General features: G+C 34.5%; 2 pseudogenes; both read left to right on the top strand.

Moving 5' to 3' along the window:
• The first annotated feature begins 2,163 nt into the window (after positions 1-2,163).
• Positions 2,164-24,462, top strand: LOC116015984 (annotated as a pseudogene).
• On the top strand, positions 19,230-20,127 carry LOC116017175 (annotated as a pseudogene).
• Positions 24,463-26,417: the final 1,955 nt, after the last annotated feature.

Below are 26,417 nucleotides of genomic sequence, written 5' to 3'. Positions count from 1 at the left end.
CAATAAATTGGATTATGGAATACTTAATTTACTGGCAACATACACACAATACAAACAATATACACAAAATACAAAAAGAAAAAAAAAACAAAAACAAAAAACAAAAAGATAAAGATTGAAGATTTAGAGAATTAGGGATATATCAATTATGAAATTAGGGCTAATTAATTAAGACAATAAGGTTGAAGAAGTTATAAATAATTATGTATATTCATTGTAGTTAATGGCCATTATCCAACTAAATCCAGTTTTGTCTATTTCCTAGTGAATGTATATTGTATTCACATAGAAGGCAGATGCATGAGAATGTGGGAGTGTGTATTCTCTCTCTCAGTCTTTTCCATTTTGGCTTTTACCTATCATTCTCTACGTCCAGATATATCACTACTTAATCATACAACTTGCAATCAAAGTGTTACCATCTTAGAGAGCAGAGTTAGAATAGGCCGGAATCATCACGTTATCAGCATGAATTGCAGCTATACTCCCCCGTGAACTGTATGCTCGTTTCTTTTTCAATATATATTTTTTTCCCAAAATCGTATATGTGCATATATGCATACAGAGGGTGTTTCCGAGTGATAGTATATGTGCCTGTGTGTATACAATATATTTTATTTTATTTTAATCCTCTAAGGGTGTTTTCTCCCTAGCCTTCTACATGCTGATGATTTCACCTAATCTTCAAAATCAATGATCCCTTTGAAATGCTGTACTATGTACTGTATATATGTATAGACCATGAAATTAAACTCTTCTGCAATTTATTTAAACGTAATTAAATTGCATCGCCGTACGTATGTTGTGAATCATATCACTAAATAGAGTAGCAGTATATTTGTTTTAGCTTTTGGATCTGTGCAAACCTATTCAGAACGTGTTTCTTGCTTTCCACCCAAAACCACCGCCGGCTTGTTTATTAGCAGTTAACTGGTACTTTTATATTGCAGTACGAGTGTACGACATATATAGTACTGGTATATATTTGCTGTGTTTTCTGGTCCATGGTATATATATTTGCTGTGCTTTCTGGTCCATGATTTAATAAAGTGGTGAGGAAGACATAAATCATATATGAAGGCATATTTTATAATTTGTGTATCTTCTGTGAGTTCTGTCAAGTATGATATATCATACGTATATATACATATATATCTCAATCCGACCATTAACAAAATATATAGTATATATCATACTGTATAGACTATATATTTATATGCAAGTAGGATATATATGACCAAAAATTGCATATACAGAACCATTGTTATTTGTTTGTCTGGTTACCATGCTTTAAAATCATGTTTTGGTTACTCGTGGTTTACTTTCTGCTAGTCTTTAAGCTTCTGATATGCGAATTGAGAATCTGAGATGATATTCTAATATAAATTTTGCTTGGCATGAGTATATGGATTATCATTCAAAGTATGCGCAATTAGTGTAAAAATTAAATGTTCGTAGATAATGTCTTCCATTGCCAAAGGTGAGTCCACTGAGCTATCGCTCTTGACAGTAGCAACTATCTAACTTGAGGGCTAGATATTCAAATATATTTGACATCCAAGAATTTGAGCCGAACTATTGTTACTTACTTACAGAGCACTGATGCCCAGAAAAGGCACAAGCTCTTATTTTTCTACGCCACCACTTGAACAACGATCTCAAATATGAGTATCTGACTTAGAAAGACCCCCTAGTGTTATGGAAGTCCCTGAAGGACCGCTTTGAATAGTAGTCATCAATTGACCTCCCCAAGCACAATTTGACTGGTTGAACCTCAGGTTCCAAGATTACAAGTCAGTAACTTACTAAATTCAGCACTGCATAAAATTGTCTCACAAATGAAGCTCTGCAAACATGAAGTTTCAAAGACTGATTTAATTGAAAAGACTTTGTCAACTTTTCGTGCGGGTAACCTTGTACTCCAACAACAGTACAACACAAAGAATTATCAGAAGCATTCTGAACTGATTTTAGCACTCCTTGTGACTGAGAAATACAACCAGTAGTTGATGAAAAACCATAATGCCCGATCGGTTAGTTCTGCACGGGTGCATGAAGCACATAATGTTGCCTAGAGGAGTAACTCTAGAAGGGGCCAAGGAAGCGGTCGTGGTAGTAGGCGCGATCGAAGTAACCGTGGTAGTAGAGATTGAGGTAACAACAATGGCTTTCAGGCCCAAAACAAGAAACAGGGTGATCAAGGGTTATCGAGGAAAAATTCTAGCCAGAAGAAGATTTGCTATCGGTCTGGATGTGAATGGCACTGGTCTGGTAAGTGCCGCACACCTAGGTATTTGGTTAAAGCATATATCAAAGGATGAAGAAGAAAGATGACAAGCAATGGTTAAAGAATGAATGAATCTTATCATGTCAATACCAATTTGCCTGAAGCAAATGCGATAATAAGTGATGATGATGATGATCTCCTGAAGTATGAACTTGAGGATTATGGTGATCATGTGTGATCACGTTATGGCTATTTATGAATGTTTTTGTTTTTTGGTATTTTATGGATGTTTTTTTATTTTCTGGCATTTTATGAATATGTTTTTGTTTGTTTTAGTGACAATATATATTTCTTTTATTATAATGTCGTGATTGAATATATTGGCGTGTCCACATAACAACACTACGAATTGTATTACTGTCGAAACAATGGAGCATAAATCGACATTGTGCTTGGTGGATAGTGCAACTACACATACTATCCTTACATATAGAAGGTTTTTCCATACCCTGACCAAGATGAATAGTAAGATCATAACGATTGCTAGTGACGAGGCTCAGGTAGTGGGCTGATATCTCTAGTTCTAAACCACTTTTCACACCCTATTTTGACTATTTTTGTGAACAAAATGCAAACTACAGTTTCCTTACAACACAACTACAGTTTCTTTTCAATGTAACTACAGTTTCATTCGACATTATACACTCAAATATATGAAACTATTATTCAGTTTCATTTTATATACACTACAGTTTCCTTTCAATACAACTATAGTTTCTTTTCTATATAACTACAATTTCATTCAACATTATGCACTCAAATATGTGAAACTGTTATTCAATTTCATTTTATATACACGGCAGTTTCCTTTCAACACAACTACAGTTTCATTTTGATATAAATACAGTTTCATTTGATAAAATAAAAATAAATGTGATGCAATATTATTTGAGATGAACTGTAGTTTCATTTACGGAACTCCATTAAGATGTGATGGCAGCTATTTCTTTACTTAAAGAAGCGGTGCCATTTTTGGACCATGGTCCACAATATTACAACTGAGTACACTTATGACCAATCTCTAGCCTAATTCTTCACCAAATTGATTATTAAATTAATTTTTTATCTTAAAAAAATGTTGTTTTGCTTCATGATTGTACATACCAATGTTGATATCTAGCTTATGTGATTATAAAATTCCTTATATTTATTTACTACTTATGATTACCCAATTCGATAATAAATTTAATAAAATCAACTTATTAATTAAATTTTTTTAAAAAATGCAATTGAGTAGTATTACTCTTAGAGATAAACAATATCTTTAATTTTATGACGAAAAATAATAATAATAATAATAATAATATAAATGTCAGGCGGACTATGCGTATTTAGCTGACATTAGAACCACATTTCAATGTGGTGTCGATCATGTCTATCCTGATAAATGTGGATTGAGACTCGTTCTCATTGCCAGCTTGACCATAAAGAAATCACTGTTTTTGTTTGGTTTTGCTTTTTGAGAATTGTTATTGGCCAATTCAACCATCCATCATTCTGACGGGACTACTCCTTTCTTTCGTTTCACGTACTATAAAACAAAGATGCTCTGATCTGTACTATAAAGCTAGCTGCTTAATTACATCTAATCTCCCACATGATAAGAAAGATTATGCAGAGAGATAGGGAAGGAATAGAACACATTTCCATAAGTGTGAACGGAATAAACATGCACGTCGCCCAAGCTGGTCAAGGTCCGGTGGTTCTCTTCCTCCACGGTTTCCCTGAGTGCTGGTACACGTGGCGCCACCAAATGTGTTTCCTAGCGTCGCAGGGGTACCGAGCCGTAGCTTCGGACCTCCGCGGCTACGGCGAGACGACCGGAGCTCCCAACGATGACCCTTCCAAGTTCACGAGTCTCCACGTGGTGGGTGACCTGGTAGCGCTCATAAGCGCCTTGGCGGCAGAAGATGAAGAGAAGGTGTTCGTAGTGGGACACGACTGGGGAGCTATGATGGCTTGGGCTCTGTGTTTGTATAGGCCCGATAAAGTGAAAGCTTTGGTGAACATGAGCGTTTGTTTCACTCCAAGAAATCCTAAAATCAAGCCACTTGAAACGTTGCATGCCGTTTATGGAGATGACTATTATATCTGCCGATTCCAGCTTCTCCTTCATTCATTTCAACTTTTTAAGACAATTCACAAATTAATTTCAAACTAGCTAGTGCAGGGTACTATGGCCTATGGCCTACGGGTACTATCCGAGTACTACCCATTTTTTATTGCAAATATCTTTCTTTTTTTGTACATCTTATTTTCAAATTTAAAATTTCTCATATATAATTATATTATGTTGGTTTTATAAGTTATAACTATGAGTTAGTCAATCATAAGGTTAACAAAACCTAATTGAGAGAGAAAAATAAATAAAAACAATAGTTTTAATGTAGACACCAAATAGTAAAAATCACTATTTTTGTAATTAATTTTATACATGTACAATTGTGCTCTCTTTCCCCATTGACAATGACCTTTATAGTAGAAGAAATGCAATATATACCTAAAAGAGTCTCATGGTAATCGGATATTTATAGTAGAGTAAAACATCTATAATCTTGTGATCACCATTTAATTCCTTCTTCCACATTGTCACCGTTGACTAGTCGCGTCTCGAGACCAAGTACGTTGTATGAGCACGGATCTAAACTACCCATCATTTTTTGTTAGGCTAATTGCATTGTTGATTTCCCCTAGCCCATGATCAATTATATTCTTTCTTAACGAGGAAACCCGATTTGATTATATTCTTAATTATTAAAAATGATTTACTTTTTTTTTTGTTTACTACTTATGATACAGAAAATTATAAATAGATTATATTTTTGATTATATGTGTGTGTGTTGATTTCAGGGTCACGGGGTGGCCAGTCTGCAGGCCAACACAACCGTAAAACAAGTTTAAAAAGATATTAAGATGGGGTGATAGTATTATTGCAAGAGAATCTAGATCAGAGCTCCACCATTTCAATGTGTCCCAAAGGGGTATTTATATTTGCACCAAATTCATATATAGTTTGACATAATTATTAATTAATTTAATAATTTAATAACAATAAAATAGATTAATTTCTAGTATAATCATTGGGTTATAACTAGAAGTTATTTGTGATTATTTTCTAGAATATTGTTAATTCAGTAATTAAATAAAAATTGTAGTAATGTGAATTGAATTCATAGCGATTATATTAAAAAAAACAGTTAATACCATCAAGGGTCCTCCAAATATATTGTTTGTCACGTTTAGTCCAAAATTTTTAAATTGATCACCCGTGGTCCTTCGATTTTTAAATTGTTACCATCCGCGATCCAAGTTAACCATCCATGTTCCTTCAACTATCAAATTTAACCAGTCATGGTCCTGAGGACCAGAGTTGGTTAAATTTTGAAAGTTGAAGAACAATGGGTGGTTACTTGGACCACAGATGGTGACAATTTGAAAGTCGAAGGACCACGAGTAGTCAATTTGAAAGTTTATGACTAAACGTGACAAAACCACTATACTCAGAGGACCTCATACGGCATTAACTCTTAAAAAAACACAACATTATATTAACATATCATAAAGAAAAGGATACAAAAAGTCATGTTCAACTTGGGACACTTTGTCCATGTCTACTATAGTCCATTTCATTTTGAAACCTACTCTTTTGTTGTTGTCCTCAATTTGTGGTGCGCATTTGATGGTGGTAGGGTAATTACATTTTGAAACCTACTCTTTTGTTGTTGTCCTCAATTTGTGGTGCGCATTTGATGGTGGTAGGGTAATTACCCCCTACTGTGAAACCTACTCTTTTGTTGTTGTCCTCAATTTGTGGTGCGCATTTGATGGTGGTAGGGTAATTACCCCCTACTGTTTTGATGATGTTCTTCGGTTGTCACTAGATAGAGGTCACCTGCATAACATATTCGATAATAGGAGTCTAGGACATTTCTAGACCATTTCATTTTGAAACCTACTCTTTTGTTGTTGTCCTCAACTTGTGCGCATTTGATGGTGGTAGGGTAATTACCCCCCCCCCCCCCACTGTTCTAATGATGTTCTTCGGTTGTCACTAGATAGAGGTCACCTGCATAACATATTCGATAATAGGATCTAGGACATTTCTAGACCATTTCATTTTGAAACCTACTCTTTTGTTGTGTCCTCAACTTGTGCGCATTTGATGGTGGTAGGGTAATTTCCCCCCCCCCCCCCACTGTTCTGATGATGTTCTTCGGTTGTCACTAGATAGAGGTCACCTGCATAACATATCCGATAATAGGATTCTAGGACATTTCGTCTAAGACGTGCGTGCAAGGCAAGTCGTCTACCGCCCGAATCTTTCTCGTTCTCATTCTGTTCATAACTACTTTCTCAAGTCGTCTACTGCATAACATATCCGATAATAGGATTCTAGGACATTTCGTCTAAGACGTGCTTGCAAGGCAAGTCGTCTACCGCCCGAATCTTTCTCGTTCTCATTCTGTTCATAACTACTTTCTCAAGTCGTCTACCGCCCGAATCTTTCTCGTTCTCATTCTGTTCATAACTACTTTCTCAACCTACTGAAGCACAAAGAGCAACAGTTGCCTCCACTGAGACTCGAACCCACTCCCATCATCCATGTGGGAGTGTAAACCGGGATATCGGGTGCCACTAGACCACAAGGTCTTTGGCTGTTATTCACTTTTAAAACACAAAGTTGGGAACACACAATCACATGTGCTCTTGAAAACAAATATATTCGCTGAAGATGCAATGAGTGAAATGACTATGAATTGAAATGTCTAAAATGAGAAATAAATCATATTAAATTTTACTTCAAAAATATATGTTTAAATTCCTCTAACATAGCATCAATTTTCAAATCATGATCATTATTTTCATGCAACAACTCAACACGTAGTTACTCTATCATTTCAACAGTTGCAATAGAGGTTGAAGTAGTTGTTGATTTGTCATTTCTTGTGGCAGATGACACATTGGAAGAATATTGCTCTATATAAGTATTGAAAGATTGAATAGCTTCTTCTCATGTAGAGTATGACCTATAAAGGTTTTCACTATACCTATGTGGGAATCTTATGACACAATATTGGAGTTAACTGTGAGATTGTACTGTCCACTGAACAAGGTTTATTCCACGTGCAATACCCTTTTGTCAGTAACAAGTCACGTTTTGGGGAATTGTATCTATATGTTACAGTAACACCCACAACAACAACGAATACAAGCTTCATGGGCTTATTAACAAGGTTGACACAATTGTCGGGACGTGTAGATGCTTATGACAAAAATTATTTATCATACCTTCTAGTGGACAAAGTAAGGGGTGGGAGTTCAAGCTATAACATTTGTAGCTCATCAGAACCATTTGTTAATTTATCACAATGTGCTCAAACGGAACAACATTCTGATTCTTCCACTTCCAGTAGCGAGGAGGAGACAAAATCAAGTACTAATCACTCAGACGGTGAAAACCAAAGTATGTCTCAAAATGTGTCATTTACCCTTGAGGTAGACGAAAATGAGATGACTCCTCAACAACCATTGCGAAGAGGCAAAGCTCCCATTCTAAATGTCGTTATTCCATATTACTATGCCGGCTTCTCATTTGGGTCAGGTACAGAGAGCATGATGAATATACGTCTTGGTATAGTCCAATAAAAAATGTTTTACAAGTTGTCATGATATTTGATCGATACAAGGAATTGAAAAAAGTCGTGTCTTTGCACAATATAGTGGAATAGAAGCAATTCAAAACAGCATTCAAGGATCACAAATGTTGGAAAGCAATTTGTTTGCACAACAATAGTGATGAGCAACCATGTTTTTGGTCATTGTCAGCAAGTAAAATGTGTGGCACTAACACGGAGTGGATCATTAAAAAATATTGCCTTACACACACATGTAGGGTGGATTACAACCATAGTGGCCATGGCGATGACTGCAATTGCACGAGCAAATTCATAGTTGATTTACTCAGAAAAATTAGTCGCTTATCTTGGGTACAAGGTCAAGAACATCCAAGTAGATGTGAAAGACAAGCACAGGATCACTGTGTTATACAAGAAAGCTTGGAACGCCCGTTAAATAGGGATTCAAAACATTTACGGCGAATGGGATAAGTGATACGATGACTTGTCCAAATATTTGCAATCACTAGTGATAACGAACCCAGGGTCAGTTATTGACTTTCAAACAACAGGGTCAGCAAGTGATGAGGTAGTCTTTCGGGTGAGTGGATGTGTAAGAGGGTATCCTTACACCGGATATCGTTCTCACAAGGATTGGCGATAGGAGTAGAGCTTTAGTATTCCAAGCATAAGATACTAATGTTCCTCATGGAAATCTAGCCAAACCAAAGGGGTGATTTGGATACAAACACAATATCAAACAACACACACTATAATGAAAACAAATGATAAGAAAGTGGAAGTAGATAGGAATTAAAGGTGGGTCAAGATAGAGAAACCAAATTGGGGACCAAAAGATGATAGATGTCATATAACAATAGGGAAGCCTTTCTCAAGATCATTCCACACTCCTAGAACATTCAAGGACATTCTCATGACTCAAGAATGTCTAAGAGTTATTTCATCAAACACTTGATGTTCTTAACATCACATACCCCCCTTTTCTCAAAGGTGAAGTATGGTTGATCAACTCCTTGAAATTAGACTAGGTTGTCACTCCCTAATCGGGACTCAAATAATCATGTCAATCAACAACATCAAAGTCAAGTCTCAACTTTCATTAACTAATTCAAAATCATCAATCAAATACCTAGCCTACATCCCTACCTCCCTCCAAGGAGAACTAATCACACATAAGCATAATGAAAATATCAAAAGATTCATAATCAACAAGGAATTCCATAACAAACACAAGATAAAGATCAAAGCAATAAAACAAGAAAGTAAAATTGCAAGAAATGAAATAAAGAAAAGAAGAACTTATCTAGTGAAAATGGATATGAAATCCTTGAAATCCAAGTTTAAACGCTTCAATCCAAGCTTTCAAAATGTTTAGGAACCTAAATATAAGTCTAATATAACCTAAAAAAAATATCAAAGAAAATAAAAGAGAGAAGCTAGGGTTCTAAAATGGGTTGGAACCGAGTTAAAATGGCTAAAAACGGGGTTAAATACAAGCAAGGAAGGCTGGCCACGGGTGTGGCCACGCCCGTGGTCAAACCCGTGGCCAGAAAACGAAGGCACACTGCCTAGTGGCTACGGCCGTGGCTAGACCCGTGGCCAGCAGGCAGTGTGCACTCTGCGCACATTGTTCATCTTCTAGGCTATTTTCACCCCTGAATCTTTTGAATTAGTGTTTGTGATCTTCATCAAAGTTGTAGCCCTTCAAGTTAGTTTTCCAATGATATAAAAATCACTTGATTTGGACATTTCTACGCAAAGATATGATCAACAAACCGAGAAATGGACGAATTGTGCGGGAATCTCAACTTCTTGCTCTTTTGCTCCAATTTTTCCTCTGTTTGTCCAAATGACCAAGACCATTAAAAACACCATAATTTGGCTCTCTTAGAGGTGTTTCCCCCATCTTCATAGCTTCTCATTGGCTCCCATTGACTCTACATGCATCCCAAATGCTCCAAAAATCATTTAATTCATCTAATAAATCACCAAGAATTGGGCTTAAACACACAAATGAATCAAATGAGAACATTTTCGGTAAAATTATAACAAATGACAAGGAAAATAAACTTAGATGCAATGTGAAAACATGAACATTTTGACATTTATCAGCAAGGGATCGGATCCTAATTACTGTGAGTTCAAATACGCATTTTGGGCTTTGAAGGCAAGTATTGATAGTTTTGGTTATTGCTTTCCTATAATTACCATAGACGATACACATCTATATGGTAAATACAAAGGACATTTGGTGTTCGCTATGAGTATGAATGGAAACAAAGAACTTTTGCCATTGGCGTACTCTATTGTCAATTCTTAGAATGGTAATAGTTGGACTTGGTTTTTACAAGTACTAGTAACACATGAGTCCATATGCATAATTTCGGACAGGCACCTAGGCATTGATGTCACATCTAATGCCTTGACATAATTACATCCGTCACGCGTGCACCGCCGATATTGCCTACGACATCTCCATAGTAATGTCATGACGAAGTTCAAAACCAAGAAGCTCAAATCACTAATCTGGGAAGCGAGTGTTGCGGTAACAAGATTGGAATACCAGAACGCAATGAGGGTTATAGAGGATCAGTAGCCCCAAGCTTACCAATACTTGTCCGAAATCCCAAAGCAACTATCGGCATTGTCTTACGATGGTGGTTACAGGTTTGGTATTATGTATACCATCCAATAGCTCATAATCATTCAATACTACATTAAAGGGTTGTCGAATGTTACTTGTAAATGCTATTGCTCGGCTAACGTTCAAAAAGTTAGTTGCTATGTTTTTAAATAGGCACACTAGCGGGGAGTTAATGCTACAATTCAGCTAAAGTTGACCAAAGAATATTTCTAAAGAGATGTCAGTGCGGGGAAAATTCAAGTACACTGCCACCGTTAATCCATATAATAACCATATTGAGCTTTACGAGGTTACTGCCCATGCACATGCGGTGAATGGGCAGTAGACGGCTTGCCTTACGTGCACATCTTAGCAGCATGTCATTTCAAGAGAAATGTCCCAGACTCCTTTTTTCATATCGTGTTTATTTAAAACTATTATAAAATGTGTTGTGCATGTGACCTCTATCTAGTGACAACCAAAGAGAATCATCGGAACAGTAGGGTAATTACCCTACCACCCTCAAATGTGCGCCGCAAAATCATGAAGGACAACAATAAAGGAGTAGGTTTCAAAATGAAATGGACTATGGGAGATATCGTCACCCCGTTGAGGAAATTATCAGATAAAAAACCATAATAGATAATTGTGTCCCAACTTGAACACGACTTCTTGTATTCTTTTCTTTATGATATGTTAATGTAATGTTATGTTTTTTATTAATGTAATCGCTATGAATTCACATTACTAGCATTTTTATTTAATTACTGAATTAACAATATTATAGAAAATAATCGCAAATAACTTCTAATTATCATCCAATGATTATACTTGAAATTAGTCTATTTTATTGTTATTATATTATTAAATTAATTAATAATTATGTCAAACTATATACGAATTTGGTGCAAATATAATCTGATCCGTGCCTACGTGTTTGGCGGCCGGAAATTTCTCAACAATCCGCAATGATACATACATACATATATATATATACTTGAGATATACATACATAGACTTAGGTACGGAACTCAGTGCTTTATACTTGAGATAAGGAAAAGCTTTATTTTTCTGAAAAAAATGCTTCAAAAACGGTAAACCCAGGCCATTACTATTTTCTGTATTTTTATCCACTTTTACAGAAATTCATATTTTTGTCCAACCTCTTTCATTATATTTCTCGGTAATATATATGCGCTAATCTATCTATATATATATTAAAACAGAAATACTAGCTTTCTCGCTCATTTTAGTCCAAAAATTTTGAAATCGGTCAACATAATAATATATAATAATTCCTTATCAGAAATTCTAGCCTTCCTTATCATTCCTTATTTATGGCTAAAATTGACAAAATATTCAAATTATGATTCCATTCTTTATTCAATTCCATTCCTGGATTCCTTATTTATTAATGAAATATATAGCATTCAAATTACTTTTATTTTAATTATATTTCAGGCATCTATTATAGTATTCCTTATACTATGATGTATATTTTAGTATTCAAAAAAAATATTACTATACGTTAATGTACGTAATTAAATTCCTTTCATGATAATATTCAAAAAAAAAATTCAAACAATCAAATTACTATATGATGTATATTATAGTATTCAAAAAAAATATTACTATATTATGTTAATGTACGTAATTAAATTCCTCTCATGATAATATTCAAAAAAAATTACTATATGATGTATATTATAGTATTAAAAAAATATTACTATATTACGTTAATGTACGTAATTAAATTACTCTCATGATAATATTCAAAAAAATAAAAATTCCAACAATCAAATTACTATATGATGTATATTATAGTATTAAAAAAATATTACTATATTATGTTAATGTACGTAATTAAATTTCTCTCATGATAATATTCAAAAACAAAATTTCAACAATCAAATTATTATATGATGTATATTATAGTATTTAAAAATTCCAACAATCAAATAAATACAAAAATGTTATATATGTTAATTTAATTTATAGTAATAATTATCTAAAATATTTATCATACCATTAATCATGGTCTACTTTTAAGGTACCCTAAATTAATACTCCGTATATTCTTTTTCAACTTAAGTTCAGTATTTTTTTATATACAAATAAAATTAATATATAAAAATATATCATTAAAAATTTCTAATTAAAAACTTTTAAATAACACCAATATTGATATTTTTATTTTAATGTATTAAATTAACATATAATTATATTAAATCACTATATTATATTCATTTTCAATATAATATTGGCTCATTTTTAAAATGTTGTAGATTGATTTTTTAAAATACTATTGCAATATATAATTAAAATTAACATAGATTTACATAATCATCTATATATATATATATATATATATATATATAACATAAGTATTGTTTTCCGCTCATCTTAAAAAACTACTTCTGTTTTGAAATTTGAAATTTCAATCATTTCTTACCTAATTAAATAATTATAAAAATTTTATATATGTTAATTTAATTTATAGTAATAATTATCTAAAATATTTATCATACCATGAATCATGGTCTACTTTTAAGGTACACTAAACTAATACTCCGTATATTCTTTTNTTATTATTATTATTATTATTATTATTATTATTATTAAATGACAAGTACACAAAAAATATAACATATTAATAAATTCAAATACCACTCATCTACCATATCTCTTGAACTAGATATATTGTAATTAATTTTCATGCAAATACTTCATCAAATGTTAAGCTTCATAAGTTCAACATACATCAAAATTAATCCAGGAACCAAGATGTACATAATGTGCTTTTCAAAGTTTAGGCAACTCAAAATTTGCTTTCAAAATTTCTGCATATAAAGATTTACACAACTCACGCCATTCCATCACTATTTTGAACAATTCTGCACATGTATTTTGAATAGATCGACGCACAAATAGAAAAATTTTGCTTTTCAAAATTTAGATAAATACGTTATATACACATATCAAATTTAAATATTTAAGAGTTATGAGAAAACAAGATAAAACATGGTGTTAACTAAAAGAGAAGTTCAGACATCAATTTTAGGTTAAAAAAGAGAAGTGTAATTTTGTCTTAGGAGTATCTCTTTTTATTCCTAAAATTCATGGAATTGAAATCCCAAGGGGGGGCATGGGATTCTAATTCCATGAAAATGAGGGAATTGCAATTCCGCGGAATTGCAATTCCCTCCAACCAAACAAAGGAATTTAGTTGCCTTCGGAATTAGGTGGAATTAAGTGGGAATGGAATTTAAATTCCCTCCAACCAAACACCCTGTTAAGGTACACTAAACTAATACTCAGTATATTCTTTTTCAACTTAATTTCAATTTTTTTTTATATACAAATAAAATTAATATATAAAAATATACCATTAATAAAAAGTTCTAATTAAGAAATTTTAAATAACACCTATATTGATATTTTTATTTTAATGTATTAAATTAACATACAATCATATTAAATCAATCTAATTACATACGACAATTGAAATAATTCTTTTTCAAACGTTTCATACGGGGGTTGGAAAATATTTAGAAACAAAACTAAATGGTTTCCAGATATCTATTGCTACCTCTGTCCCATTTTGGTTGTCTGATTCGTTTAACGAGGATTGATTGAAGTTATTTTTAATCTAATTTTTCATAATATTAAGTTTAGCATTAATATATAAAATTTATACATATTTAGAAACTACATTAAAAGTACTATTAAACACAAAAAAATAAATTTAAAAATAATAAAAAATTATTAAAGAATATAAGCAATAAAGAAAGAATTGATTTGACCAATTAATAGTAAATATGATAGGTAAAATGGGACAGATAGAGTACTATTTATGATAACAAACAAAAGTTTAAGGCAAAAACTTGTGTGTGACCGTCTCATGGTCTCAATCTGTGAGACGGGTCGGATCTTTAATTAACGATGTCAAAGACCCGACCTATTAATCAAAGATCTGGTACGTCTTACGGATTGAGACCCCTAAGACGGTCTCACACAAGTGACCCCTAAGACGGTCTTACACAAGTGACCCCTAAGATGGTCTCACACAAGTGTTGCTCAAAGCTTAAAATATCACCAAAGTAGATATCAAAATAAAACTCAGATATCAATGTAAAATTTTAAAATAAGAATGTTTTTTCATGCAAAGAAAAAATTATATAATATTTATAAATATCTATATAATAAAAAAATATCAATTTCTCTTTTTATCCATTTATGTAGACATATATTATATTTATAGTATTTTGTACAATATGAAAATATATACACTTTTTTTTTATAGAATTGTGATTACTGACATAATTATACACGCTAATTATAAATTACTACAATGGTTACTTATTAAAAAAATTATTTTAAAATATGTCTAAACTCATACTCTTAATTAAAAATTCAAAAATATTTAAAAATTTGTCTAAATATGTAATATAGTTAGGGACTACCTTAATCCATATAAATTTAAAAATTAAATTCTTTTAATTTGTAAATGTAATATTCTTAATTATAATTAATAAAATATAAAATATATTAAGAATAAAATTATAAAATTAACAAAATGTGTATTCATAAGTATTTATATTTTAAAAAATGCATACATACATATACTTATACATTATATTAATCATACAAAATTAAAATGCTATTTTTAAATTTCTAAATTTAATTATTTTAATTATAATATATCAATATAAATTATAATTACAGAAATTATATTATAGAATTTACATATATACATATTAATAAATATTATTTGTATATACACTGTATTACACAATTATATAAGAAAATGTGTCTGATTAAAGTTTAAAATCACATATACAAAATTTAAAATGTACATTTTTTAATTTCTAAGTATAATTTTCTTAGTTATATTATTATATTGTACGTTTTAATATATTTGTATTTTTAATTTTTTTTATTTAAATTCATAATAACAAAATTTTATCCGTGCACCGCACGGGTAAAACACTAGTATAATGTTATTGCAGGAGAGTGGAGAAATAGAGGATGAATTTGCTGTAGCTGGCACCAGGAGAGTTGTTGAACGTTTCTTAACATACCACAACCCAAATCCTCCTAAATTACCAAAGGGCAAACCAATTGAAGCCCCAACCCAAAGTTTGCCTTCATGGTTATCCCAACATGATGTTGATTACTATGTCTCCATGTTTGAGAAGACAGGCTTCACCGCTGGAATGAATTATTACAGAGCACTAGATCTGAACTGGGAGTTGAGTGCAGCCTGGAGTGGAGCAAAGGTGAGGGTACTAGTGAAGTTCATTGTGGGTGATTTGGACATACATTACTTACAATTCTCCTGGCACCAAGGAGTATATACACAAGGGTGGCCTAAAGAAAGATGTGCCCTTATTAGAGGAAGTGGTGGTGTTAGAAGGGGTAGGCCATTTTGTCCATGAAGAAAAGCCTCATGAAATCAACACTTATATCTACGACTTCTTGCAGAATTTCTCTTCCGTTTAGGATTCTTAATTGTGAAATTGATGTTTTGAATTGGTTAATTATTGTGCGTGCAGTACGTGGTATTTTAAAGTAAGAAATTAATGTACTCCACTATGGATTGTTGCATTGTGTGTTTCTGGACGTACAATGAATATGACTAAGATTACTATGTTATTAATAAGGATATATTGCTTTGCTTCAATGTTTTGGTTTGCCATACTTGCATGCTTGTATGTGCGTTTTTCTTTTTTTCTTAGCTTTTTTAAGAAAGGAATCCTTTTTTGGTAAACAGTGGCACGCAATTAAGTTGCTTTCACTTTACAGATAAGAAGTGATCCATATATTACATCTAATCTCCCATATGATAATAAAGAATACGCAGAGACAGAGATATGGAAGGAATAGAACACATCTCCGGAGTCATAAACACCATTGAGGTGGTTTTTTGAGTGGGATACAAAAATAGGCATGGTCCCCCAATGTTGATATCTTATGGTCCTTAAGTGTGAACGGAATAAGCATGCACTGCACGTCGCCCAAGCAACCCGGCCAAGGTCCGGTACGGTGGTTCTCTTCCTCCACGGCTTCCCGGAGTGTACATACAGGCAAATTATACTGTGCACCACGGTGCACATAGCAATGTGTACCACGTACGTAAACGACGTCGTTTTGAGCATTGTAAATTAACCGCGCGTTTTTTTAACGACGTCGTTTTGAGCATTGTAAATTAACCGCGCGTTTTTTTAACGACGTCGTTTTGAGCATGGTAAATTAACCGCGCGTTTTTTTGGAAATCATGTTTCCCGTTTCGGCCAATCTCTGTATTTATGTTAATATTCTGTGTATTCCAGGCAATCATTCTGTGTATCAACCGTTTTGTGTATTCAAGACAACCGTTCTGTGTATTCATGTTAGTAACACATGTTGTGATGTGTTTGTGCATTCGAATGTTTAGGAGGATGAGTTTTTCTTTTTTTTTTGAGAAATTTAGGAGGATGAGTTATGTGTATTTTGTGCCAATATTCTGTGTATTTATGTTATTAACATAGGTTGTGATGTGTTTGTGCATTCGAATGCTAGGATGATGAATTCTGTGTATTTTGTATCAATATTTTGTGTATTCTAGGCAAATGTTCTGTGTATTCTAGATAATGATTATGTGTATTCTAGATAATGAATTCACTGGAGTCATTCGCGTCCGCGTCCACTAACATCTGTGTATTTTGTGTCAATATTCTGTGTATTTTAGGCAAACATTCTGTGTATTCTAGGCAAACGTTCTGTGTATTATAGATAATGATTATGTGTATTATAGATTATGAATTCCCTGTAGTCATTCGCGTCCGCGTCCACTAACATCGAAACGACATCGTTTATGTACGTGGTGCACATTGCTATGTGCACCGTGGTGCAGGGTATAACGATTGGTACATACCAATGTTGATATCTTATGTGATTATAAAATTCCTTATATTTATTTGCTACTTATGATTACCCAACTCGATAATAAATTTAATAAAATTCACATATTAATTAAACTTTTAAGAAATGCAATTGAGTTATTGAGTAGTTTTACTCTAAAAATAAATTTTTATGTCTCAAAGAAATGTCTCTATTTTTTAGTGACGCAAAATTTAATATTTAATCAATTACAATTTCACTTGCTAAACAATATCTTTAGCAATTGTAATACAGTACGATCATGATCCGAAAATGGTGCCAATCGTTAAATTTTAACAAATCTCGTATTTTTGGTGTGTTCAGAACAAAATAAAACTAATCTCGTATTTTTGGTGTGTTCAGAACAAAATGAAACTACAGTGTATCAAAAATGAAATTGAGTAACTTGTCTCGCATATTGTGTTTATATTATCAAATGAAACTCAATAATATATCTCACATATTAAGTGTATGGTAAAAACTTGTGTGAGACCGTCTCACCGTGGAGACGGGTTGGGTTGGATCAAGATGAAAATGTAATTAATACTTATACGCACAAATGTCATACTTATATGGTTAAATGTAATACTAATCAGGAATAAAATTTTTGTTACTTATAAGGGTAAATATAATACTTTTTTAACGGAAAATATAATACTTTTACATTTCGATTTAAAAGTATTACATTTTTTCTCAAAAGTATTATATTTTCCTTTATAAGTAAGGGTACTTGTCAACATTACTTATTATGAAAAATGTAATACTTTTTCTCTTATAAATAACAAAAATTGTGTTTCAGATTAGTACATAGTATTATATTTGAGCATATAAGTATGACATTTGCACATATAAGTATGACATTTGCATGTGAGACGGTCTTGCACATATAAGTATGACATTTGCATGTGAGACGGTCTCACACAAGTGTGACCCTAAGCGTATGTTGTCAAATAAATTAAAACTATAGTTGAACTGAAATATATGATACTTTAGTTTTGCTGAAATGAAACTACAATATGTATAAAAAGAAAATGAATAATATGTCTCATGTCTCACATATTGAGTGTATATTGACAAATTAAATTGTAGTTATATCAAAATAATACTTTAGTTCTGTTGTAATATATAATTAAAATGAAACTGAAAAATAGTTTCATATATTTGAGTATATATTATCCAAATGAAGTCGTAATTAAATTATAATTAATTTAAATTAGTTTCTTCAAAAAAAGATCTCACTGCAATATGACTACTGTATGTATAATGTCAAATGAAACTTTTGTTTGAAACAAAATAAAACTTTAGTTGTCCTAAAATAAAACTAATATATATATATATATATATATATATATATATATATATATAATTCTGTTTATATATATATATAAACAGAATTAAATTACACGAAACGAATATTGTTTCTTTTCATTAAGAGAAATTGTTTTGAACTATGGTTTAAAGTAAAATTTGCCTCAGTTTTATGACAAAATAATAGAGTTAATACCTCCATTGGTGTTAATACCTCCATTGGTCCTCCGAGTATTAGCGATATACCAGTGGTGATCCCTCGTCTTTAAAATGACCAGGACTCGTCCTCTGTCATTTTCAAAATAACCACTCGTGGTCCTCCGTTAGGTTGGGTGTCAATTGAACGTTAATTGTTGAGGGCAAAATTGGTATTACAATTATTTAATCCTTTAAGCTATATGACGTATTGACATGGATGAATTTCCCCCAAATTCAATTCCTTCGCCCAAATGAACAACCAAGAAGCAGTAGGAACAGTAACAAGAAAGATCGAGAAAGAAGGTAAGGAAGATTCACCACAACCGTCAGCATCAGGAATGGCCTCTTCCGCCATAGACGGCGTGACATCTATGGCGCTACGATCGGTTCTGCAACGGGTGAAGCAGGCTGGCGAATGCTGCGACCGCCAATCCGACCGGATTCGGGTGGTTGCCGTGAGCAAGACGAAGCCAGCCTCCCTTATCTGCCAAGTTTACGACTCTCGCCACCGTAATTTCGGTGAAAATTATGTCCAAGAGCTCGTCGACAAAGCTCCACAGCTTCCAGAAGGAAGCCATTGAAGGTTTTCGTTCAAGTAATAAATACAAGTGGAGAAGAAACTAAATATGGTGTTGAACCATCTGCGTGTGTGGACCTTGTCAAACACATTAGTTCAAGCTGCCCGAATCTTGAATTCCGTGGCTTGATGACAATAGGAATGCTTGACTATACTTCGACCCCTGAGAATTTTAAGACATTAGCAAACTGTAGAAGTGAGGTATGCAAGGCACTTGGAATAGCTGAAGAGCAGTGTGAGCTGTCAATGGGCATGTCCGGTGACTTTAAACTTGCAATTGAAATGGGCAGTACAAATGTCAGAGTTGGATCTACAATATTTGGAGCTAGGGAGTATCCAAAGCTGTCACCAATCTGGCGGTGGTGATGCCTTCCCCCTCTTCTCTCCCTCCCTCTTGTCGAAGTTGGCTGCCAACACTGAAGTGGTGTGTTGACGAGGATGTTGCTCGACGAACCAGTGAAGCTACGAATCAAGATGGATTATCTAAGAAGGATTATAAGGTAATTGTTTGCCATACGAAGCCTCCATTTGCGAGAGAACTGGAAAACTTGAGGTTAGGGTTGAGAAGTGGGCGAAAACTATAGATTTAAACATGAAATACATGAAAATGACAAGTTTACCCTCATTTTTAACGTCAGTTTGACACCGTTTCTAAGAGAGGATCATGGATGGTTATTTTGAAAAAGATAGAGGACGAGTCCCGGTCATTTTAAAGACGAAGGACCACCACTGGTATATCGCTAATACTCGGAGGATCAATGGATATATTAACTCCAAAATAATAATACTGTCAGGCGGGCTATGTGTATTCAACTCACATTAGAACCACATTTTGAAGTGGGGTCATATGTGTGTGAGGGGGGGGGGGGGGTTGAGACTCGTTCACATTGCCAGCTTGACCAAATTAAAGAGAAATCACAGTTACGTTTTTGTTTGGTTTTGCTTTTGATTTGTTGCTTTTTTGAGAATTGTTAGTTATTCGCCAATTAAACCATCCATCATTCTGACCGAACTACTACTTTCGTTTTACTATAAAACAAAGATGCTCTGATCTGTACTATAAATTAAAGCTAATTAAGTGCTTGTTTACATCTAACCTCCCACACGATAAGAAAGATTTACGCAGAGAGAGAGAGAGAGAGAGAGAGATATGGAAGGAATAGAACACATTTCCGTAAGTGTGAACGGAATAAACATGCACGTCGCCCAAGCCGGTCAAGGTCCGGTGGTTCTCTTCCTCCACGGTTTCCCTGAGTGCTGGTACACGTGGCGCCACCAAATGTCTTTCATAGCGTCGCAGGGCTACCGAGCCGTAGCTCCGGACCTCCGCGGCTACGGCGACACCACCGGAGCTCCCACCGATGACCCTTCCAAGTTCACGAGTCTCCACGTGGTGGGTGACCTGGTGGCGCTCATAAGCGCCGTGGCGGCAGAAGATGAAGAGAAGGTGTTCGTAGTGGGACACGACTGGGGAGCTATGATGGCTTGGGCTCTGTGTTTGTATAGGCCCGATAAAGTGAAAGCTTTGGTGAACATGAGCGTTTGTTTCACTCCAAGAAATCCTAAGAGCAAGCCACTCCAAACGTTGCGTGCCGTTTATGGAGATGACTACTATATCTGCCGATTCCAGGTTCTCATCTCCTTCATTCATTTTAATTTTTAAGACAAATAATATTGCAAGTTTTATTTGTGGTCCACATGCGTGGATTATGATTCATAAGATAACGACTATAGCTGAGTACCACTATTGATTTTTAATTTCAAATTTCGTTCTTTTTTTTTTTTCTATATATACATTTGATTTTCAAGTTTAAAATTAGTCTGATTATATTTATATATTTTAATGAGGGAAACCCAATCTGATTATATTCTTGATTATTAAAAATGATTCACTTTTATTTTTTTACCACCTATAATACATAGAAAATTATAAAATTATAATAAGTGTTTTGCTTTCATAAAATTAGAAAATAACTAACAAATCCTTACTAATTAAATTCTAGACGAAATCAAATTTATTTATTATATTACTTCAATATATAGTGTCTAAATATATTATTTTACCATTGANGGGGGGGGGGGGGGGGGGGTTGAGACTCGTTCACATTGCCAGCTTGACCAAATTAAAGAGAAATCACAGTTACGTTTTTGTTTGGTTTTGCTTTTGATTTGTTGCTTTTTTGAGAATTGTTAGTTATTCGCCAATTAAACCATCCATCATTCTGACCGAACTACTACTTTCGTTTTACTATAAAACAAAGATGCTCTGATCTGTACTATAAATTAAAGCTAATTAAGTGCTTGTTTACATCTAACCTCCCACACGATAAGAAAGATTTACGCAGAGAGAGAGAGAGAGAGAGAGAGATATGGAAGGAATAGAACACATTTCCGTAAGTGTGAACGGAATAAACATGCACGTCGCCCAAGCCGGTCAAGGTCCGGTGGTTCTCTTCCTCCACGGTTTCCCTGAGTGCTGGTACACGTGGCGCCACCAAATGTCTTTCATAGCGTCGCAGGGCTACCGAGCCGTAGCTCCGGACCTCCGCGGCTACGGCGACACCACCGGAGCTCCCACCGATGACCCTTCCAAGTTCACGAGTCTCCACGTGGTGGGTGACCTGGTGGCGCTCATAAGCGCCGTGGCGGCAGAAGATGAAGAGAAGGTGTTCGTAGTGGGACACGACTGGGGAGCTATGATGGCTTGGGCTCTGTGTTTGTATAGGCCCGATAAAGTGAAAGCTTTGGTGAACATGAGCGTTTGTTTCACTCCAAGAAATCCTAAGAGCAAGCCACTCCAAACGTTGCGTGCCGTTTATGGAGATGACTACTATATCTGCCGATTCCAGGTTCTCATCTCCTTCATTCATTTTAATTTTTAAGACAAATAATATTGCAAGTTTTATTTGTGGTCCACATGCGTGGATTATGATTCATAAGATAACGACTATAGCTGAGTACCACTATTGATTTTTAATTTCAAATTTCGTTCTTTTTTTTTTTTCTATATATACATTTGATTTTCAAGTTTAAAATTAGTCTGATTATATTTATATATTTTAATGAGGGAAACCCAATCTGATTATATTCTTGATTATTAAAAATGATTCACTTTTATTTTTTTACCACCTATAATACATAGAAAATTATAAAATTATAATAAGTGTTTTGCTTTCATAAAATTAGAAAATAACTAACAAATCCTTACTAATTAAATTCTAGACGAAATCAAATTTATTTATTATATTACTTCAATATATAGTGTCTAAATATATTATTTTACCATTGAAGAATATAATAAAAGATATTGTGGATGCATGTGTATAGTAACAATAATGAAAAAGATAATGGGGGTTATAACAGTAGGGATATTATTGTCCAAAAAAATGTATAGTACAACTCTAAAAACACAATGTACAAAAATGTCAATATTAAAAATACGGGCATACATTAAGGATATAACTTGGATTTAGACTTATTATATTTTTAGATTTTAGACAAAAGACAAATTATCTCTTTATTTGAAGTTGTTCATACTAGACATGGATGACCACTAAACTAGTGCAGACAATATAGTTAAGGTTAATTTCATATTGTATCCCTTAATATTGTGTTTATTTAATGTTTGGTTTATTAGTTTAAAAATGATCAAATTGGATTTTTTACTATTGAGAATGTGTTATTTTTAGTATTCATTAAGACAAAATGCGACATATTTTAGAATTAAAAAGATAAATTTTTAGTAATATCAAGAGTAAAAAAGCATAATAGTTAATGGACCTATAAGTCTATGACTTAAATCTTTTGTGATTTAATTAGCTTTTCTAATTGGTCCCATTGCGTGTTGTTTTGGTAGAAAAACTCTGTTAATACGCAAATCAACAAAAAATTGCACTCTATTGGACGAAAGTCAGAAGGGGCATGTAATGCATTATCGTGCTGTCAGTGTAGATTTGACATATGGCACTGGTTACTATGCAAATATAAGGAAATAAAATTGCGTTTTCTGTTCGATTGGCAGGTGCCTGAAAAATTTTAAATTTCTCTTGAACTCATACAAAAGTATTTTTGTTTAATTTTAATCTTTGTCTTCTATATAAACAATGGGCCCTTTTGAATTTTGTTTGTTATATGTTGTTGCAGGAGGGTGGAGAGATAGAGGGTGAGTTTGCTGTACTTGGCACTAAGAAAGTCCTTCAATGTTTCTTAACATACGACAGTCCCAATCCACTTTACCTACCGAAAGGCAAACTATTTGAAGGCTCAACCCATGAATTGCCCTCATGGTTGTCAGAAAATGATGTTGATTACTACACTTCAAAGTTTGAGAAGACAGGTTTCAGCGGTGGAATGAATTATTATAGAGCACTAGATATGAATTGGGAGTTGAGTGCAGCCTGGACTGGAGCAAAGGTGATGGTACCAGTGAAGTTCATTGTGGGTGATTTGGACATTACTTACAATGCCCCTGGTGCCAAGGAGTATATACACAAGGGTGGCCTAAAGAGAGATGTGCCCTTGTTAGAGGAAGTGGTGGTGTTGGAAGGTGTTGGCCATTTCATCCATGAAGAAAAGCCTCATGAAATCAACACGCACATTTTGAATTTCTTGCACAACTTCTCTTCCTGAATTTCTGTTTGTCTTGATTGTTTAATTGAGCTGATGAGTGTGGTTTTAATTCTTTTGAAGGAATAAGAAATGTGTTAAGGATTGTTGTGTGTTTCTAGACATTGACAGTGACTATGATGACTATGAATGTACTAAAGATTATATTGCTTTGCGTCAATGTCTTGAATTGATTTGCCTTGGCTTGTTTAATTTGTATCCTTGCTAAAGAAAGGAATCTTATTTTGGTAAACAATAATGTGTACATCTTTGCTTTACAAATGTCTAAACAATATTGTATGAAGGTGTGGAAAAAGTTTCTGAATTGTAATTAAAAAGAAGAATGCAGTCTTATATATACATGCTACCAAGAAGACTATTATACACAATAATGTGTACATCGTTGCGTGCCGTTTATGGAGATGACTATTATATCTACGATTCCAGGTTCTCCTTCATTCGTTTTAACTTTTTAAGACAATACATAAATTAGTTCCAAATTAGCTAGTGCAGGGTACTATGGCTTATGGCCTACGGGTAGTATCCGAGTACTACCTATTGCAAATTTAATTTTGTTCTTTTTTCATATATTCGATTTTCAAATTTAAAATTCCTTTATGTTGGTTTTATAACTATATATGAGGTAGTCCGTCATTAGTATAGACCTGACAATTCGTGTATACGAGTCGTTAACGTGTCGACACGATAAAGCTAAACACGGACATGATACGTTAAGGTTAACGAATTCAAATTTTTAACACGAACACAATTAATAGGACTCTCGTAGTTTAGTCTTCCTAGACTTCTAGTTCATGTGTTATTCTATTTGTATTTATGTACTTATTGTATTCCTATTCTAATGATATACACAATACATTCATCCGGTATCATACGCTATCTACGATTCTGGTGATGGCTTCCAATGTGCAATCCGATGCGTCTTCTAAGCGAACGATCACTACCACGATGTCTCCGGTTCCACCAGTGCCTGCTCTGGCGTTGCTCTCATCGGCTCATCACTTTGTCTCGCTCAAGCTCTCATCCAAGAATTACCTCTACTAGCGCGCTCAAATTCTGCCATTTCTTCGTGGTCAAGGTCTCCTCAAGTACGTCGATAGCACGTAACCTTGCCCGTCCTCACCGGTGGCTGCTACAAGAGGTGCTGCGTCGGTCGACGATTCTACCACAAGTGCCTGGGTTCAATAAGACCAGGCGGTTCTATCCGTGTTGGTGGCATCACTTTCAGAGGAAGTCCTCTACCTTGCTCCCGGCCACGCCACGTCGCACTCGCTATGGAAGGAGATTGAGAACGCGTTTGGGTTGGTGACTCGGGCTCGCTCTCTTGGTCTTCTTACTCAGTTGCAGGAGTTGCGCTAAGGTGACAACACGCCTACAGAGTACCTGGGATGTGCGAAAGTGTTGGGGGAGGAGCTCGCGATGGCGGGGCAGCCGGTGACGCTAGACACGCAGAACCTGTACATCTTCAGATGCTTGCAACCGGAATTCCGGGCTATGGCATCTTCCTTGGTTACTACCGGTTCTCCGGTGACCATTGCCTAGCTCTCTAATATGTTGTGTGCTCAACAGTTTATTTGCAGTGATGATGTTCTACCTGCGGTGCATTCCTAGCCAACGGCTATGGTGTCACGGCGTGCAGGTGGAGGCCAGCAGTCTGGTGATGCCGGTGGTTGGTGCGGTGGTGGTCGCAACATTGTGGGTGATATTGGGCAGACTGGTCGCGGAGGCTGCGGTCCTCGTTGCCAAATATGCAGGAGTCATGGACACTCAGTAGTGCACTGTTATCGACGTTATTTTGAGGCGTCGTCTTCCCCTCATGTTCACGTAGATGTCGCACTACCTTCTAGCGATTCTGTTGTTTCTACGTCGTGTTTCCGAACACCAGGGCTACTCACCATGCTACGCCTACAGAGGATGCTTTGGTGGACATTGAGTCATATCATGGTATTGACTCTCTTCGGGTTGGTAGCGGCGAAGGTTTGTCGATTACTCGTATTGGTCATGCCCATGTTTCTGCTCCTAGGTCCCTTAGATTATCTTATGTTCTTGTTGTTCCTAAATTGTCTAGTTCATTACTTACTATTCAAAAGTTTGCACATGATAATCATGTTGTCTTTGAATTCTATCCCCCTCCTTTTTTGTGATTAAAGACATCGTCACCAAAACCACTTTGCTTAGAGGGCCGAGTTTGGGGGGCTTATACACACTACGTCTTCCTGTGTCTTCGTCGCCGCCTACTGCAT

Source organism: Ipomoea triloba, chromosome 4 (assembly GCF_003576645.1).
Source record: "Ipomoea triloba cultivar NCNSP0323 chromosome 4, ASM357664v1".
NCBI lineage: Eukaryota > Viridiplantae > Streptophyta > Magnoliopsida > Solanales > Convolvulaceae > Ipomoea > Ipomoea triloba.
This window is presented reverse-complemented; position numbering and strand designations above follow the sequence as displayed.